At 45.3% G+C, this 18141-nt stretch overlaps 1 protein-coding gene across 33 annotated transcripts in view; it reads left to right on the forward strand.

Annotated features, from left to right (window-relative positions):
- Positions 1-18141, forward strand: part of MAP2 (microtubule associated protein 2) — a 112207-nt gene that overhangs the window by 23407 nt on the left and 70659 nt on the right. For 32 of the 33 annotated variants that reach the window (XM_052676159.1, XM_052676158.1, XM_052676152.1 and 29 more), the window contains one exon: positions 3895-3954. The exons of the other annotated variant lie outside the window; for it this stretch is intronic. The gene's annotated coding sequence lies outside the window, so the exon portion shown is untranslated. The remainder of the gene's footprint in view (positions 1-3894; positions 3955-18141) is intronic. 33 annotated transcript variants of the gene reach the window in all.

The following is an 18141-nucleotide window of genomic DNA, read 5'->3' on the forward strand; positions in this document are numbered from 1 at the left end:
ATAAATTATAGATATAAAATAGCAGGTGGCACATCTTTCAAGCAGTGTGCGTGAAAATTCGTCTCGACAAGATTAGGAAAACAGCCCCCAGACCTATCTTCACTGAGCAACTACAAAGCAAGGAAGCTGTAGTTAAGAGAGATGTGGCATTGATGACATGTCTGTGCTGGCGAGCAGGGCAGAATCACACAACCACATAAGCTTGGGGCTTGGAAGGGACTTCAAGAGATAGAGTCCGCCCTCCCTGCTAAAGCAGGTACCCTGCAGTAGGTCGCACAGGGAAGCATGTAGCCAGGTGTTGAATATCTCTGTGGAAGGAGGCCCACCCTCTCTCTGGGCATCCCGCTCAGTGCTCCACCACCCTTACTGTAAACAAGTTCTTCAGCACGTTTGTATGCAACCTCCCATGTTCAATTTTGAGGCCATTGCTCCTCGTCCTATCGCTGCCCACCAGTGAGAAGAGCCTGGCCTCACCCATCTGCCTCCCACCTCACTTTTTATATTTATTAACATTAATCAGATCCCCCCTTGGTCTTTTCCCCACACTGGACAGACCCAGGTTACTCAGTCTTTTCTCCTACGGGAGGTGCTCCAGACCCCAGTTCATTTTGTGGCCCTTTGCTCAACAGTAATTGTTAGCAGAATGATTTCTTTCCTGCTAGTTAGAAAATCATATGCAGTATTGGAGACACCATTTGTAAAACCCAGACACCGTATATTTTCATCAAATGTAGCAATTGTCTCCATCTCTGAGGCTCCTGAAACATAAACCCCCTCAGGGTCCTAGCCGGGCTGCTGTGTGCAAGCTGTGAAAATATTGATGCACTCATTTTATCCTTTGCCTTCCTTGTCCTTCTCTTTCCTTTCTTTATTCCTTACTGGCAGCCACTAGCATAGCCAAGTTATTTCTGCGCCAAGATGAGGAAACTTTCCTCCTCAGCCAACTGTGCTGACACTGCTAACCTTGATTTCCATAAATGATTGAACAGTGTCTCCTGTCTGCAGCACATTTCAGGCTCCACTTACCCGAGGTTCTTGGAGAAAAGCTTAGAGAGCTTTTAATCTTTCCCATCTCTGCCTCCCCATCAGCTTTGGTTCTGACTGTCTGCTCCTTCGTGGCCGTGAGCTGCCCCGACCAGCAGCAGCAGTGCTGGGATGCTTTTCTCTGCAAAATGACTTTTTCCGAGTTGTAGGGTTTTGACATTTATTTTAACAGACTGAAAAAAATTGATGTGGATTAGTATAGTGGAAAGGAGATTTCTGTGGTCGTTGGACAAGCAGTGCTACTTAAACTGTGGGAATTAGGAAGCGTTAAGAGTAATCCGGTCTTTTGTAACACAGAAGCAATTAATTAGCATTTAGAATAAAGAAATTTGGGATGACATTGCTCATTTTTGCAGCATTAAAACTTTTTACAGGCCTGCTGGGTACAAGCGGGACGTTTCTATTATTTGAAGGCTCTGCTGCTGGGAGGAAAACATTAAGGGAAAGGAAGAGAGTATTCTAAAAGGAAAAAGCTACGTGGAAACCTTTGGTGCTAATGGATCAGATCCATTTGCAGCCGTAGTGTTTGCAGACTGTCGTGTATAATGCATTATTGCGCAAAACACAAAATGCTTAAAAGTAATTTGTGGCAATTTAGGTTTTGTCATTGCTTGCACGCTGCTCTGGGGGAATGAGGAGCAAAAGACAAGCTCCCAGACGGGAGAGTTAATAGCTCTAGAAGTGCTGCTCTGCAGGCAGCTGAGTGAAGCTGATGACTCCAAGGCAGAGCTGGGCCTTGGGCAGAGGGGCTGGAATGGAAGCACTGTACCTTGCTGAGGGGTGGAGGTGGAACAGCGCAGGGAAAGTATATGCTTAGTCCTCATCACAGTAAATGCGTGGTAGGTAGGTCATGTGGCAGTCTTTGGAAAAGACCCCTAAACTGGAAGGAGGAGAAATATCACATAATCACAAAATAGTTTGAATTGGAAGGGATCCCTAAAGATCTTCTGGCCCAACTCCTCTGCAGTGGACAGGGCCACATACAGCTCCATCAGGTTGCTTAAAGCGTGACCTTGAATGTCACCAGGGATGGGGCATCCACGTCTCTGAGCGAGACAGGTGCTTCATTCTTTTGAATAAATAGAAAGACCAAAAGGTCTCCTGTGCAGCTTGTTATTAGCAGTGAAATGCAGCTCATCTGTTTCGGGCCACGTCCCTCTGGAAAGCCAGCGTTCAGAGCAGACCAGGTGCCATCCCCTGCAGTGCTGAAACTGGTGGGCCAGTACAACCCTTCATCACTGCACAAGACTGGTGTAAAGCCTGCCAGTTTAAGTGCGTTCCTCACTGGGACAAATTCTTTGTGGATTTTTGCCCGAGGCAAGAGGAACAAAAACAAAATTATAGGTGTATATACACACAAAAAGGAACCTTTTCTAATGCATTCTGCGCTGTGATTACTAGGAGATGCTCAGAGAAAGTCGAGAACTACATTCATAGTAGTGGGACCAGATTCTTACAGGCACTTAAATGCTAGCTTCTTGCATTCTAGGTAAATGCTTTGAATCTGGAGCTGCCAGCTCTGCCCTGTGGGTGGTTGCCCCTCCTGTTTTCTTGGGGGAGGCTCTCTGAAATGTCTCATTTTCGTCCTGGTCAGGAGGAGGTAGGATTGCTGATTGCTGATGCAGCCCGTCCCCAGCAAATTCCTGGGACAGAAAAATGCTTCCCACTTTGGCACACTGTATTTTGACTGTTTGGTATATTTGATATTCAGCTGCAGGCTAAAATCACATTTATTATGCTAGACCTTCAGCAGAGAGTTGATTGAGGTTTCAGTTTGGGCAACTGGAACGTGTGTTCAATGCTGATGATAAATGAGCGTGTGTAAGTACAGAGTTATTATTTTTGTTTATTCCTTAAAATGCTGTCTGGTCACCTGGGCTGCCTGCTGCAGGTGTGTCAGTGCTGAATGCTGTTGCCCTAGGCGTTTAACTCTCCCAGGAGCCACCTTTTTGGGCACGTGCTGCACAGCGTTGTTTGTATGGGTGACACATGGGAGGGCTGCTAGGACACAGAGTGCTGAACGCTCAGCTGTCCAGAACATCGATCTTTCTGCTAGCTTAATTAGCTTATTTTAACATTCCTCTTCATCCTGTGGGGCTTAGAACTGATGGGAGCTGGAGCTGCGGTTCCTACAGCTTGTTTCATGCCACTAATTATTGCCTGTAAGTGGATGGTACACTCCGCTGACAGCCTCTGCAGTGTGTTGGAGCAGTCGCTCTCCCTTCATTCGCTGTCAGAACTGTCTGAAACCTTCTCCTTCGAAGCAGCAGAATCTTTCAGTTCTTGCTGGGTGTTGCTTGGGCAAACTGGTGGAGCACTGCAGCTAGCACAGCCCTGCAACAGCATCGTGGTGCAGGCAAGCAGATCCAGTCCATGTGAAAGAAGGAGAGTCTGACTAAAATCACTGAAATTAAAAGCAAATGAGAGGCAGCCTTAAAGACAGGTGGTACCAGCAGCCCCCATCATATACCTTTCTCCCTGACAGTGGCCATTTCAGTGCCAGACTGCTGTTTGCATCCATGCTATCCATAGTATTTGTCCAGTGTATTCTGGTGAAAAATTTGCAATAGGGAGAGGGTGTGTAGGCAGGACACGCAGAAGAGCCTGCTTGAACAGGCTGGTTGCTGTTACTGCCCAAGCATTTCTCACAGAATGAAAGGCATCACAAGAGGGGGTTAGCAGTGTCTGTGGTGTAACCTCTGCTATTTAACGTGGGTCATGGGGGGAAGGCTTCAGACCCCCTGCTGTAGAATTATGTAGCATCTCAGTCCTTACAGTGTTGAGTTTGTGCTAAGCTACCTGAACAGGGACTAAATAGAGTGTGTATCTCTCTCTATTTTTTTTTTATAGGAACAGAGAGTTTTCCTTGTTTAACAACCACACAGAGCACCCTATCATCTGCTTGAACAGGTATGACCTTTTTTCTTGCTAGAATAGTTGCACAAGGAGGCTGCTTTACCTGGCTTTGAGAACAGAGCAAGAAAACTTCTCTAACTCCTGGAACACTTCATTTTTCTGGGGTTAGTTCCCACTTTCCCACTTGTGTTTATGTGTTTTTGTTTTAGTTCCTGCCTTGTTGTTTTTTTTTTATTTTCAAAGCTTCTTGTGTCTGATGGGAGCCACTGTGCCCATTGCCTACGGAGCTGTCTTCCAGGTTTGGTTAGCAAGGACCTGCTTACAGCTCAGGGTGGAGACAGTGTTAAGGTGGTGTTGATACTGAAGGAGAGCACCTGAAAGAGGTGACGGTGCTGCTTGCATGCAGCTCTGATTCAGCATGCCCTGTGCTGAGCTGTGCCACTGAAAATTTGGGAAGAGTTTGGCAGAGCAGTGATAAGCTAGTACTGCTCTGTCTTCAGAATTGAAAATGGTTGTGTTAGATCTGAGAAACGAACATTTTCTCTTCTTTGGAAGAAAGAAATCTTTCAAGAGAGCCCATCTCAGACAATTGAAAACTCTCTATGACACTTGAAGCCAAGTTTTATAGGGAATCTGCGTGGCCTTTGCTGTACTAATGAGCACATACTTGCTTTACCAGTGTTTCTTCATAGGTATTCATTGATTTAACTTACAGATAGACATAGTTACTTTTCACTCAAGCACAAGTTTGAAATGCTGAAGACAGGATTTTGAACTTCGGGATATAAGAGTGGAGGCTGGGGGAGAAAGCAGTTAATGGTGACTGATATTCATCAGAAGTGGGCAGTCCATTCTGGACCCTGTTTTACTGAAGTTATGCAAGGTGCTGTTTTTTGATGAGGGCCATGTGTGCCAGCCTCTCCTGTCCTGAGGGATGTGCTGCTGGAGAGGGGACGCAGGCTTCTCCCACCTTACGTGTATTTGCGCTTGCTTAAACACATTCTAACCCTAAACATCCAGGGGGGTTTTCTGGTGGCAGCAATGTGCCTGAGGATATGCCAGCACTTGGGAAAGGAACACTCAGCTCCTGGCATGCCCTGGGGCAGCACGGTGCTGCTTGTACTGATCCTGTGTGCTTCAGGAATTTTCCCATGGCCCCGAAGTACCCTTGCAGCCATGAGCGAGTACGAAATGGAAGATTAAATTAGCTGTGTAGATTTAAAGTAACAGGACGTTTCATTGCGGTCACCATTTCTTTGCTGGTGATAAAATTCTCAGACATCTGCTTCGCTAGGCTTAAGCAGTCTGTGCATGCCTCTTATTTAACTGATTGGTCTGAATTATTACTCTGAAATACGGAGAAGATGGTGGAGCACCCCATAGCCTCTTGGTGCTGCTCAGGTGTTTTAAGAAGAGGGCAAGTGGATTTGAAATGAAAGAGAAGGAAAGGCTTGTTCATCAGAACTAGTTTTTTCTGTGCAGGTTCACTGCATCAGTGATGGCATGGTAATATCTCATGAGCATGAGCTGTCCTTTGTCCCTATAAAGACAAAAACCACCTACTTTACACTAGTTTTCACTAGTAAAAATAATGAGTAGCAAGTGGGTGATGGGGAAAGCTTTGATAAAGGAGGTCAGGGCTCAGGGAAAGGAGCTTGTCCCAGTGCATCCTGTGCAAGGGCATCACCGGGGCTGGGCTTGGGTGGGCAGGGGAAGTGACACAACCAACAGGGTGGCACAGAGGGCTGCAGAAGGGTGACAGAAATCACATTGCAGAGCTGTGATGTCAGTGTAGCCTGTTCCTAACATTTAGAGCTGGAAGCTTGGCTTCAAAAGCAATATGGCTCTGTGATGGTGCTATGTTGATATGTTTATGGACAGCGTGGGACCAAGGTGGACCTGCAGCATGCTCAGAGAGAACACTGTGCCCCTGCTGGCTCTGCCTTCTCTTCTCCCACGCTGCTGGCTTGCATATCTCCTGCTTGGCACAGGGAGAGCTGCAAGGAGGCATCTCCACTAAGGACTGTGGAAGGGTTGAATAAGGCTCTTGGCACACCTGGTCTCATTTCCAGCATGGCATCCAGCCCTCCTTCAGCAGCAACCAGTCTTTTAAAAGTAGTCTCCTACTGACCAGTGGGCTGTTCTGCAACTGCACTGTGAGCTAGAAACCCCTCCCTAGCTTCCAGCTGAAATTTGTCAATGGCACAAAACCAGCCTTTGTGGTGTTTTTTTTTTTTTCACCTCCGTGTTTATCCTTTGTCACCATTCTACTTTTTTCTTGCTTTGAAGAGAGTGCTGTTATTGATTGTATAATCAACCTGCCTCTTTTCTCCTTTCTTGTGATCTTAATAGTCATTTTTTGCTCTCTCCTTTGAAAATGCCTGTTTTGAACAAAAGCCAGAACAGCAGAACCGACTTACTTGTATTTATCTGCTATCATCAGCATTTGCTGCATTTTGAAAGGCCTCAGGCATGGTTGTTAAGCCATGGAAAGGAAGGAGAATCTCCCCTGTCACTGGTAAATCGTGATGATGATGGTGCTGGTGTTAGTAATAATGCTACCTTTCACGCTGAGTCACTAGTAGGTGCTTCAAACCTGTTTACAGCCCAAAAGCAAGATTGTTCAGGGAGGAACTGACAGGCAGAGATGACATGACTTGCTGCAGCTTTTTGGTAAGCAGCACACCAGCTCTGTGGGCCCGGAGGTGGGCCAGAGAGCCTGGGGGAGAAGGGAAAAATGTCTTCCTTACTTTCCCCTGCAAAATGCTGAACAGTGATGGGTTGGTTTGCGGGACGAGGTTGGTGAGGAAGGAAAGCTGGACTGTTCTGTGCACTGCAGCTCATGCTCAGTGCTTTTGTAACGATCAGCAGCTGGCACCAGCACTAGGCCTTCGCACTGCTGTGCCATATTTCAGAGGAGCAAAAATAAGGAAGGTGAGCTGGTGTATCTAGCTCACATGGAAACTTAGGAGCAGTTGAGAAGCATATTTTCTTTTGCCTCTCTGGCTCTAAAGTCAACATAGTGCTTCCTGCAGCTCAAGAAGAGGTCCAGTGTGCTAATGTTGAATTTTCACATAGCTTCCTAGTGCTGAGTTCCATGGAAGTCTTCCATGAAGTGCCTGGCTGTGGCTGGTGGCAGGGCTGGGGTTGGAAGTCACTGCTGCCTGCCACGCCATCATGGAAAAAATGATCCCACTCCAAGAGGAGAGCTTTGAGTGTCTTTGTAGCACAAGTCATCGGCTGCTTCAGCAGTCCTGGCCCCTGTGGGCTCAGTGCTAGAAAATCTGATGCCCAGAGGTAGGGCTGAGATATTGGGCGTAAGCAGTGATGTTAGTAAATACGCTTCTGAAAAGAGGCAGTGGGAGTAATGGCAGTGCTGTGAGCGTTCTGGCACATGAGGGGTTTGTGAGTGGCACGGATTCGTTTGTGTTGAGGAGTGAAGCTTATGAGAAGAACAGATGTTTGAATCATAATGTTCTTTCCAGCACAGCTGATGAAAGAAAACTCCTCATAATCGTGACCAGAAACTATTCTAGTTGTCATCCTTAAGATGAGTCATTTTTTTCCCTCCTTTCTAACCCCTCCGAGACTTGGGTTCCTTCTGAAACAGGAAGTTATGAATCAGTCCGTTCTCTGACTGACACGCTGGGCAGCTGGAAGAATTGCATAGGGAGTGGGATAACAGTGCAGGAACCGTGCTCTGCTGGGGGCTTCTCGTGTAAAGGGAAAGCTTGACATTAGAGAGACAGCTTGTTCTTGTCTTTGTTTTCCAGATCATCTTCAAATTTGTTATCAGAAGGCTCCAGGACATTTCTGTAATAAAACTGGCAGTTTGCCTGTTTGGCCTTTTGCTGTGTTTGTGTGCGATGTGTGGGGATCTCAAGGTGCTCAATCAACAACCCTTTCTTATCAATTAGTTGATAATGTTACCCCTACCTATGTCTGTAAGAGTCCTCTGTAGCATGCTGTATCCTCCTTTCAGTTAAAACCTTTTTGTGCAAAAAATTTTTTTCCTTGCTTATACAATTACATAATTTTGCTGTGAGAAACTGTAAGAACACAGAAGGAGCCTGCTTCCACTTTATGAATGGAATGAAAACAGAATTAGACACAGCAGGATCAAGTCTAGGGTTAATGGCAGTGTGCCTGGGAGCGAGCTACTGTGTGCAACAGTTTTTGCTGTGACTCTTGTTAACGCTCTGCGATTCAGTGCTCTAAGCACCATAATATTAGTAACTAGGTGTCCAAGTCTGCCTTAGATCACTGTTGTGTTAGATGCTGTGTGCTCCAACAGTGGAGTTATTCCAGAGCCCAGAGAGCTTACACTCAGACGTAGGAAGAGAGACAGAGATGTGAGAAGCAGGCAACATGCTGGTGAGACCATGTTTGCTGGTGTAATTACCAGCTGAGAGACCCTGTAGTTCATGCTGGGAAATCGTAGATGGAAATCAGTACTCATGTGTTGCAGCTCACTTGGGACATAGCAGCATGAAAACACATACATTATGCAGCTAGCTAGGGATCTAATTCTGTTTTATTTGTGGGTTGTTTTTTTTGTTTTCCTTCTTAAAATCCAGTGTATTGAGAGTTAGGTAATACACAGCACCGTTCTCTCTGCGGTTTAGCATGTTTTCCATTAGGAATATGTTTTTCTAATTCAGTGACAGTTCAGTTACTGATGCAGCTCCACGTTCTACGTATTGACCAATGCAGCAGATAACTGAAATGGACAAAATGGTTCAGCTCCATTAAAAATTAAGCTGAAGGTTTGCCCCAAATGGAATCAGACGCCGTCTCCTCTTTTTCCCCAAGTGCAGAATTTAGACGTTTTATTTCAACTAGCAGTAGAAATAGCAAATTAAACAAAGATAAGCTTTTTTTAATTTTTTTTTTCTGACCTGAACAATGTAAGGAAGATCTGGTAAAGCATTCCTTCTGCACCTTGAATGTTTCTGTACCTTTCAGAGGAAATCTACTTTGAAATGCTTGGCGTTGAGTCTTCATACTGATTTGAGTTCAGTTGAAATGATTGGTGGTATTTGGCAGTGTAGGTTGGTAGCCAGGAACATAGGAGAGAAATAAGGGGTGAGCTCTTCTCCTTATATGTCTCCATCCACAGAGGCATTCATGTCTTTCAGCTCTTCTACCCATCTGTGGATTTCCTGAGGTGGTAGGTAGGAGCTTAGTGTCTTCTGTCAAATGTGACAGCAGTTGGCCAGTGTGATTCACAGTGATGTGTGTGGATAGACACAGCAGACAGCAGAGACAGGCAACCGGAGCACAGGCATAGTGAGAGAATTAGGAAGCAAGTATTTTTGGGTTGTGTGAACACTGACACATCTTCAGCTGAACTAACCGATGGAATCAAGGCTGCTTTAATGTCAGGAGGAAATGTTAAGGACCTGTTACATAGCTGCAGAGAGAAGTTGGAAGCAGGGACTACGTGCACACCTTGTGATTTATGGCACTACTTGTGGATTCTGGCACTTCAACATATCACATTTTTAATTGCTGCCAAAGGCAGTTGTTTATAAAAGGAATTTTAGAAATGAGCAGCTATCAGAAGAAATGCAGAAAGCTTTATGTAGATCACTGGAGGAAAGAGGGGGAAAGTGTTACGGAGAGTCTGTGAGGGTACTAGGTTGTTGGTCAGGCCAGCAGCCTTACAGACATGGGATAATTTTTTTTTTTTTGTTTTTTTACATTGGCATCATCAGCAGGGGTCCTTAATGTGGTGGGTGGGCTGCAGCCTTCATCTGGGACTTTACATGCAGGTTTTGAACTGGGGTTATTCTTGGTAGGAGGGGCTTTAAGAGTCCCTTCTGGCAGGACCAAGGGCCAGAGCAGAGTTTCTGGGCTCTCAGGGACCAGAGAAGATGAACATCCAAAGCTCCGTGCTGCTGCTTTTTGCACAGCATTCAAGGAGGTACAGTATGTCTTGGCCCCTCTGTTTCTCCAGCATGCTCAGGAAGCTATTCAAGCACTGATGTCAAAGGCCCGTGTTGCAATCTTCTCCTTTTGGGTTGCTGCATGAAAAAGTTTGTCATGCTGCCTCCGGGCAGATGCTGTGTCTGGTCAGTGTACTTCCTTGAACAAAACTTCCTGAAATCTGGATATGAAGACATTGGTTGGGAGCCAGAGCATCCTCACACAGATGTAAAGAGACAGCCCTTGCCCTGAAGGATTTGCAGCACAAATAAGCAAGTTATGGACAGCGTGAATGTGGTAATTCATGTTTTACAGATGGGAGAGCTGAAGCACGGGCTTATGTGTTCGTAAGTTCAAGGTTGTGGAGCAGAGCCCTGGACTGAACTCTGATCTTGCAGCTCAGTGCCTTAGATGGAGAGCTGTTCTGCCCTGGGGAAGATCCTCATTACAGTAAAAACATAAACAAGGGCTGCTCTGAAAGTACTGCCTCCTGTTTTATGACGTTGGCCCACAGCATCAGTGGTGGATGTCAGTGGTATGGCAGTAGAGGTTGAACCTTCCCACCGATATTCCGCTGTGCTATGTTGCTGTGTGGCAGATGGCAGCAAAGGGATAGGCTGACAGAATGGTATCTGACATGGAAGAGCATATGATGCAAAGGTTGAAGGCCTCGAATTCCTCCAGATGGAACAAATGGCACTCAGTGACATTCATTGGCACTTGGTGAACATTTATGGAGACCAAGCAGTGGGTGTGAGCACAGGGAGGCAGCGGGTGGCGTGTTTCAGCAGTGGTGAAAGTGACAGTGAGTCACCTCTGCTGGTGCAGATCGTTATGAGCGTGGCATGCAGGCTCTCCTTCGGTTGCTTTTAGCAGACTGTATGCAGCTAATGCCCAATGGAAGAGGACAAAGTGGCAGCAAATAATAAATTACGTTAATCCAGAGAAGAGATGAGACAATCGTAATCTCAGCAGTCCATAGATAATAAAACAGAAATCTCTTTATTCGGTGAAGTACCTTATAATTGCTAGTGTTGTTAATCTCCTGGAAAATCCATGCCTGTGAAAAACAAGCCAGGCTTTTTTTTTAATGTGAAGTAGAGAAACGTTGTTTTCATCACCAGAAGGTCTGGATAATCATGACATTCATCTTGTTCTTCTTTTAATCCTATGGGAGCAGAATTCCAGGTTCCCTGCACTTAGCAGAAAGAAATAGAGAAGGCAAGGTGGGATAAGCATCAGTGATCTCAGCGAGCTGGTCCTGCTAGCCTCAACCAGCACTCTGAGACTTCTTTCCATCACATTCCACTCCCATCTCTGATATGCCCGTTGGCCTCTGTGTGTGTTTTGCTGCATGTTTGAGAGCTTCCAGCGGCCGCAGAATACCCTTCTGTGCCCTTGAGTCCAACATGGCACTATTTCCATTCACACCTGAACAACTCGTAGAGGGCACCGCCAGCTTCTGTTGTCCCATGATGTCAGATTGTAGGCTTATCACCTCCTCTGGTGAAGAATGCATTGTTTTCTATGGTGAATAGAACAGTTAATAATGTATGAAAATGAGGTGAAGGAATAATAGAACTACCTGTTCCAGTTTGCATTTTCCTCTTTAGAAGATGGCAGCCAGGATCTCTGGCATGATGCTTGCCCTCTGCTGGTAGTAGATATGTGCTCTTTGGGCTGATTTGTGTGAAATCCTTTAGAGGAGACCTTATGCTCTAACATGGATGTTATCCTCAAGAGGGGTTTGGTCTTTCATGGGAAAATTCGTTCTAGTCTCATTTTAAATGGGATGCAGCCTGGCTCTTAATTAGAATAATGGTGGGTTTTTTGCTCATGGGTAAGTATATGTGTCCATCTTTTCTTAGGAAGAGTTGCGTGAGGCGACTCCTTTACTAGGTGGCTGGTAAATTACTCTGAGTAGCTTTGGTTTGTCTCAGATCGCACAGCAAATACTTTGTTGTCTCAGGTGGCTGTCAGGGCTGCCCTTGCTTTGCACATGCACTTAATGTTCTAGTTTCAAATCTGTGACGTAGTGCAGAACGTACACATGTGCTTTATCTCCCTTGAATGGAGTGTTTTCTAATGGTGGTGGGTGACAACCACACCGTCAGCTAAATTTTGTCCAGAATGAAGTATTCAGCAAAATGTATCTGGGCATCTCTGCTGCCTCTCACTGCAGAAGGTTGTGAAGCTCATGAAAATGCTGCAATGCAGCAAGTGTACTACCACTGATTAAAAGGGGATTTTTTGTTGTTGATGTTGTTGTTTTTCCCCCTTTCTGCAAGCTTGTAGGTGGCATTTTAATCAAGTTCTCATGGCAACAAGCATAATTTAAAAGCGCTGAAGCTTACAAAATTAGTCTTTTTCTGTATGTGCTTGAGGTGGGTGTTAAGTCATTACAACTGCAGCAGTGCTGGTTATTTCAGCGTTTCTGGTGCAGAGATGACAAGGGAAGGAAAATGGAAGGAAGTGTTGCTGAATGCAGAAAATCCTGTTCTGCTTTTACCACGTTCTACTGTTGTCTTTTATGTAAAGAGGGTGCAGTTAAACAAATGTGTAATGTACTCCTTACGCTGCTTCTAAATTCTTTCAGAGGTGTTCTGGCATCATATTTCCAGTGTGTTTGTAATTCCTGGAGTTCCCTTATTGGCAGGTATTTTGTTTCACTCCCAGGAACGTGACCCCCATCAAAACATACACTTAAATGCCTGCAAAGATGGGGAACAAATACGGGATTTTCATTGATTGCAGCGTGTGTCAGTAGAGCAGAGAGCAGCAGGAAAGGGTTAAAAGGAAATCAGGGAGTATCTGAATTGAATGCTTCGCTTTCAGTTAATGAATTGGTCTCTAAAGTGCCACATGGTTAAAACATGGTAACCTATGGAAATCAGGCACTCCGATCTCTGGATGGTCTGCTTCCTGGCCATGTGTAATGAGAATACTTGAATTTGTTGCGCTCTGTGTTAATGAATTTATACTGCAGTGTCTTTGTAGTCCTGCAGATATGCAGGGAACAGGGGAACGTGAGCCAGTAGTTCTTGGGGTGTCAGGAAACATAAGTCAGTGCTTGCTCTTTGCTGCTTTGAAGGAAGCTGGTTTTTCCTGACAAAACGTTAAATACTTGTAGGAATGAGCTGATGGTTTTTTTTTACAATTATTATTATTTTTTTATTTTTATTTTTTATTTTTAACTATCTCTTGCCTACAGGAGGTTAACATTACGTTCCCAAATGGCTCTGCCTGGCCAACCTGTAGATAAAATACCACCTTGTCTGTGTATTGTTGGTGATTAATGCATGTTGGCGACCTTCCAGCATGGATGTGTCTGACTTTCTCAGTAGGGGCAGACCCACACCTTCAGAGGGCTGCTGAAAGTAAAATTTACAGAGCTAACAGCACTGCCAGTAAAATAGAGCCATGCCCTTTGCTTTGGGAGAGGACAGCTGCATCTCAGCTATGGGAAAAAAGCTCTCAGTGTCTCCTTAGACTTGCTTATTACTAGACTTAGTTATTCATTTGCTTTGCAGCAAGGTTGCTCTTCTTCCTTGTGAATACATCAGCTTTTTAGGCTTTTTCCTGCAAAGGAGCTCATGGTTCAGTGTCGTTCAGTTGTGCCCTTTCGTATCTAATTTGACTATGCATAAATGCTCTGCAGTGGTTTGCAGAGAGGTGACAGTCGTGGGCCCTCAGTGTATTTCCTGGTGTGGTTACATCACCAGGCCTTGATTGCCTCCTTCCATTTCTGTGATCTTATGGCTTTCTTGCTCAGGAATGGCTGAAATGGGAAAATGAACATTAGGAACTAAGGCAGAAGGAATATTTTTAATTTAGATTTTGATGAAGACCTGGAGTGAAAAGTGCCTTGAAGTTGGGTCATCAGAATGTTTTCCCTGGTGCCTTCCATAGCACTGACTGAGAACATGGCAGGGAATTTGAGCAGATGTCTCTGAATGCTGTCCTGATCCACCCCAATGTGCCTTTCTTTTCTCCCTGCTTGCAGCAGAAGGTGGTTCTGGCACGAGAAGAAGTTTAAGAGAGTTTTGGACAGTGTGTGAATCTCTCAATAGATTTTGGAAATCTTTCATGTTAAGACCTCCTGGGATTCTGAACAGGTAAAGCGACAGAGAAGGGTCGAGAGCTGAGGAAAATATAGCCATGTCCTTTTTTTTTTGTGATAGGAAACAGAGACAGCAATGAAACATGAGCTAAATGGAGAGAACTGTTTCCACAGCGACTTCCCGTCACAGTTGTGTGCATTTAGTATTGATATAAAGAAGCCTTCTATATAAAAACATGTTGTCTCAATAGTCACTCCTTGCGTGGAAAAAGGAAGAATGCCACCCCCATTTCAGAAGCTGCAAATGGTGATGAGCAATGCTCCTTGGAAGCCGTACAGCAAAGCATAGCACCGTACGATTTGAATGGTTGGTGTTTGAATGATCAACTCTATCTTTTAAATGGTAATTTTTTGCACTTGATCATGGGTCTGTGTCAAGTATAGTGATGTGGGTATTGTTGTCTTTATTAGCCAGATGTTAACAATTCCCATTTTGCCACGTACAGCTCCTCTAAAATGCTCACAAATGCAAAGTCAACTGAAATAACAAGGATTGCTGTTTAGGAGCTCCTCCCATCCCAAATCCTTCCGTATCAAGTCAGGTGCCTTTTTGAAGGACAAGTAACAATTTGCTTCAAGAAAAATCTCCTGGCTTCTGTAATATTCCCAGAGAACACTGACAAAGCACCAGAGTAAATCCGTTCTGGAAATGTCTGCTGATTGGCATGCACACAGTGGGGTTTGATCTTAGCAGAGCTTCTGGAAAAGGAGCTTTAGGTTTTATTCTTTCCTCTGGTTTGTGCTGTAGCCTCATTCATATAAATGCTTTCTCAAATTGGAAACGGCTATAAGGGCAGCAGCAGAATCCTTTATATAACATACAGGTATTTTATTTAAAAAAGAAAAAAAAAAAATAAGTGGGACGGGGGAGGCTTTTCATCATCTCTCTGTTGCTGACAGTGCATAATGTGGGGCACCAGCAGTGCTGGGAACTACCTCAGTACTGTATTCTTGGAAAAGGCTCCAGCTCAGCCAGATGGCGTGCAGAAAGCATGTATGGGGTAAGAGGGGACTTTCAGGATCTGTAAGCTGATGGAGGAACCTCAGTGCCTTTCCCAAGGTTTCTGTTCTCAAGAATTTAACACTGGTGGCAGGGCTGCTTTGGATCCACGTGGGGCTAGGCCTGAGCCGTCTGCACCTCTGCATCTGAGAGTGGGTGGGAGAGTAATGAGGCCAAAGAGGGGAGCCTAATGTTGGGCCAGTAGTTTTGGTATTACTGGGTATATTAGGTATTCCTAAACATAGCGTCTGTTTCTTTGTGGATATGTCTTCACAGCATTTAACAAGAGTGCTCTTCTGTACAGCATGGTCCGTGTTACTGCAGAGCAAGTATTGGCTGCTGCTTGCCTCAGAAAGGTAGATGTGGACTGAGAAGTGGGGTGCCCAACTGTTCTGAGTACCATCTGTCTCCCTGCATAGTGCTGATCTTCGAGCCGTCAGGAACCTCAGTCTGATTTTTGGGTTATGGCTTGGGCTGGATCACTGCAAGTCCTGTTACACTTCTAAGACAGTACTTGGGATGAGTTCCTTGCTATCTGATGCTTAGCAGCAATGTGCTGAGGAAAGAGGGTAGAGAAAGCCCCGGTGCCCCTTTGAGTGGTTGAACCCTGCTTGGGAAGGGCAGCTTGGGCTCAGACATGCAGTGCTTTTTCCCTCTGGCAGTCAGGCTTATTATGCTTTCTTAGGCAGAAGTGGTTTTGTTGATGATGGGTGTGGAGGGGAAGATGAGGATGGATAAGCAACACGATGGAGGCAAGTTGCAGGGAATGAACTGGATAAAAAGTTCAGGAGGGAAAACTGGACATTAATTAACAGAGGAATGAGGAAAATGCTTATTGGGGTGAAAGCTGCAGGAGGCAGCTTTTAAAGACATCCCTTTTCCCATCAAATGAGATGGAATTTCACAGCTCCCTGCTGAGCATCAATGTTTAAAAAATTATGAAGGAAAGTACGTGGTATGACACAGACTGTATTACATTGTAAATGAAAAACACCTATTACACAGCCGGATGCTAGCAAATGAACAGCTTTGTTGGCCTTAGAAGTTTCTAGCTGAAACACCAGATTACAGCCCAGACACGTTCTTCCATGTGTTCAGCCCTCTGCTGATGCAGCAAAACCAAGCTCTGCAGACTGTGCCCTGCCGCTTGGAAGGGGCTGGTTCACCAGCTAAGGAGAGAGGGTGCACATTTTCAACCTGTCCTGCAAAATGAACTTGACCTCCTTATGCTAAAAGTCTGCAGACAGCACACAGTGACACTGAGCTCATGGTTATGTTGGGAACAAACAGGAGGATGAGCTGAAAACAGTGTTTGCGGAAGAAGGACGTGAGGACATGGGAAGACAGATGGCCCTTCCAGAAGGACCTGGCGATGTATCCTGAGCTGCCACTTATAAGAGGTCTCATGAGATGCTAAATGTAAATGTTTTATAGATGAAATGCTTGGAACTGCAGCAGCATAAGCGGTCTTGTATGTTTTCCTTTTCATTTAGGGCAGGCAGTCTGAAACACATGCCCTACCGCTGACCTCAGCTCTGACCCAGAGGGGCTGTCTCTGGCTGAAAAGATGATTCATTCACTCTGCTAGAAGGGCTGAATGAATAGGCAGCGTTCAGTCTGCAGGATGCTTATCACTTGGGATTCCCTCAAAATTTAGGTCTGACATGACTGGGTCAGTAACCACGCGCCTTTGTTCCTACCTCCTTGAACGGAAGTGTCTCTTTGCATCCTTCAGTGGTTCCCACAAATCAGGTCGAATTTTATGGCTTGCTAATTATTACTGCTAGACTTCTGCCGGGCTTCAGGATGAAAAGAAGAGAATTGGTGAAAGCTCAGGGCACAAAACTTACAGAATAAATCACTGTCTATCTGGCAGCAAGGAAATCCAGCTATGGCAGCCACTTTAATATAGACATCTGTATAGTGCTGAACTTTGTTTAGGCTTGGAAAGTTTTGCACTGCTCTTGTTGACAGACAATATTAAGGACAGCCAAAAAAGCTAAAAAGAACTGTCACAAACCAGACCTGGTCTAGAGGTGTGTCAACAGTTATCACACAGGCAAGGCTATCTGAAAGGACACTAAGGTTTCAAGGTTAGACCCGGAGAGTTTGGCTGTCAAAGAAATCGCAGATGATAGCGCAATTGTAGCTGGGTCCCTTGTGCACGTGTCCAAGCTACTGCTAGTTCTGTGAACTTGCTTCATTCTTCCCATTCCCTCTGACTTCCCCATCCCAGACATCAGTGCTTCAGTTTCCCTTCGCTGACAGCAGCCCTCACCCATGGAACCTTGTCCATGATCACTGTCCAGTTGCTTTTTGAACTGCCGTGAGCGTTTATCATGCACAACTTCTTGCAGTAGCTAATTCATTGTAATTCCCTGCAGCAGGAAGAATCACCTCTGCTCATTTGCACAGTGCCTGCCACAGTCGGTCCTGCTTGACTGTTCCTGCACTGCTGCTCCTTGTGGAGAGAGGGATTGTTTGCTTATTCATCTTCCCTTTGCTGCATACCTTTATAGAGCACCATCCGATTCCCTTCTTTCTCAGGACGAGGAGCCCAGCCTGTTTAGTCATTCCTTGCACAGAAGCTTCTTTAATCATCCTGATTGCACACTCTGCACTTTTTAGGAGTCGCCTGTGCCTTGTTTGTGATTATACTGCATTCAGACATTCTGATTCAACGTCAGTATTAGTGCTGCTGAAAGACTGCAACAGGAAGAACAGGAAGAAAGACTGCAACAGGGAAATTCAGAAGCGGCCTCAGTTGTTGTGTGTTAGATCCTAGATCTCTGTCATATAAGATCTCAGGAGCACCTGAATGCATAAATGTTTGTGAATTTTCCATGTCCCTTCTGTGCATGCCCTATCTCCCCCCTGTGCTTTTTGTATCTTGTTGAACATGTAATGGAATTTTCTGCCTGTAGTCCACAGAAGAGCTGCCTCGAGAGAGGTTACTCCCCTTGTCCAGAAGGTGACCTTGAGGGCATCTTTCTTTTGCTGCCTGGAAGGAACCTGATCTGGATCCTTGTAGGCGTGAAGGTGCCTGGCTGTGATGGAAACCAGCAGGCCTGGGTTAGCAGGTGGTGACTGTGTCTGTCGAGAACGTGCAGATGTGACACTGAAACTCAGTGGAGCTTCTTGCCTCTTCATGTAGAGCAGCTTGTGCTGGCCACTGCTTGTGGCGGGAGTCTAG

This window comes from Tympanuchus pallidicinctus, unplaced genomic scaffold (genome assembly GCF_026119805.1).
Source record: "Tympanuchus pallidicinctus isolate F22 unplaced genomic scaffold, pur_lepc_1.0 scaffold15, whole genome shotgun sequence".
In the NCBI taxonomy this organism is placed as follows: domain Eukaryota; kingdom Metazoa; phylum Chordata; class Aves; order Galliformes; family Phasianidae; genus Tympanuchus; species Tympanuchus pallidicinctus.